At 59.2% G+C, this 1644-nt stretch overlaps 1 long non-coding RNA gene across 1 annotated transcript; it reads right to left on the bottom strand.

The window, feature by feature from the left end:
- Positions 1-334: 334 nt before the first annotated feature.
- On the bottom strand, positions 335-1254 carry LOC135973535 (uncharacterized). Its single transcript, XR_010590425.1, has 3 exons — positions 1167-1254; positions 639-744; positions 335-430 (listed from the first exon to the last, which is right to left on the bottom strand). It is a non-coding gene; the product is annotated as an uncharacterized LOC135973535 (long non-coding RNA).
- Between the last annotated feature and the right edge of the window lie 390 nt (positions 1255-1644).

Here is a 1644-nt window from a genome sequence, read left to right as displayed (position 1 = left end):
AGACGGGCTGATTCTCTGGGGCCCTCCTGTTTCTCTAGGAAGGAGCCTGTGACTCTTCTCTGAGGACCCTCTTCTGGATCTCCCAGGAGGGGTTCAGACTCTCACTCCCCAAGCCAGCCAGGGGCCCTGTGGTTAGTGCTCAACACAACCAGGCAGAGCTCTGGCTTGAAGTCCCAGCTCCTTCCTCTGTCCTTTAAGGAGGAAGGGCCTGACACTGCATTGCACTGACTGCCCTGACCAAGGATGCCCACTGGGGGCTCAGCTAGGAGGACAGACTGGAAAATGGATCTAAGAGTGAAGGTAAAATTGCCCCCACCCCTCTCATCGGGCTCACCTCCAAGATGTACTGGAGCCTGTTGGTGTCTGGGGACTCTGCCAGCAGGTTCCCCAGCATGGCGTCCAGGAGGTCTGGCAAGACCCTAGGCAGATCCTGAAAGCAAGGGAGAGCCATGGGTCAGAGTTAGGGAAACTGGGGCTACACCTGCCACAGGATGGGAAATGGGGTCTCTGGGAAGCACTGGTGAGACCCCCAAACACATATCCTGGCCTCTCTCATTCACGTCCCACTGCAGGCAATTAGCAAGGATTCATGGCAGGATGACAGCTGGCTCTTCAATCCATGACTTTAGCTGATCTACCTGCACTTGGGTGGTGTCCTTCTCCATGCCCAGGGTGAAGACGGCGTGCAGGGCAGCTCGGAGGAGGTGGGTCTCCAGCTCTGGCTCCAGGGCAGGTGTCATGGTGCTGGCAAGAGAGAGGAGCCGGCATTAGACTGTGCAGTGCGGGGATGGGACTGGCACCAACATGCAGGTGAAACTGCAGGGAAATAGGCACAGGCTGGCGAGAATGGAAACTGAGGCACCGAGCCAGGGAATGACAAGGCCAAGGTTTCTCAGACAGACAGTGGCAGGGCAGGAATAGCACCTGTTCCCTGGACCCTGCTGCCCCTCCTGTATCTGATCCTGGGTGTGAGCCTCTCCCCAAAGCCGTTGCAATGTTACTGGAGTGAAAAGAACAGCTCAGCCAGGAGAGAGTGAACCTTCCCCCCACCTCTGCCAGAGGAACCACCCTTGGGCGGTGACCTGGGAGTGGGAGGGGCAGTGACTCCCAGCCCTGGGCCTGAGCAGCACTGGGGTTAGGGGAACCGGGCCGGAGGGTCTCGGTACCTGAGGTTGCCCACAGCAATCAGGGAGTTAGCGAGGATGGCGCCGGGTGGAGAGTTATCAGGCAGCTCCTCAATGAGCTCCTGTGAGACCCAAAGGAGACAAAGGAGCGTGTGAGATTTGGGCCTCACTGACACTTCCCAGTGAGGAGATTACACAGCCAGGGCCCCACACAGCCAGCAGGATCCCCCCACCTACCCCCCGCTCCTCCGATTCCTGCCCAATAGTGACTACTCTCCGAATTTCTCCCGTCTCTTCTCCCCAGTCTTCAGCCCCAGCAATCCCTGCCCTCTGCTGCCCCTCCAGCACCAACAATCCCCCATCCATTGGCCTGGGGAGACCCCTTCCCCTCCCATATCTCTGTCCTCCCTCCAGCAGCTGGGCACCGTGTCTCGCTCACCACAATCCTCTCCGCCACAGCCGCCTTGCAGCAGTGCGGCTCCAATGTGTCCTGCAGTCTCTGCTGTGCAGCGAGACGCGG

The sequence above is a fragment of the Chrysemys picta genome, chromosome 9 (assembly GCF_011386835.1).
Source record: "Chrysemys picta bellii isolate R12L10 chromosome 9, ASM1138683v2, whole genome shotgun sequence".
Lineage (NCBI taxonomy): Eukaryota > Metazoa > Chordata > Testudines > Emydidae > Chrysemys > Chrysemys picta.
The sequence above is the reverse complement of the archived record's forward strand: the minus strand, read 5'-3'. Positions and strand labels throughout refer to the sequence as shown.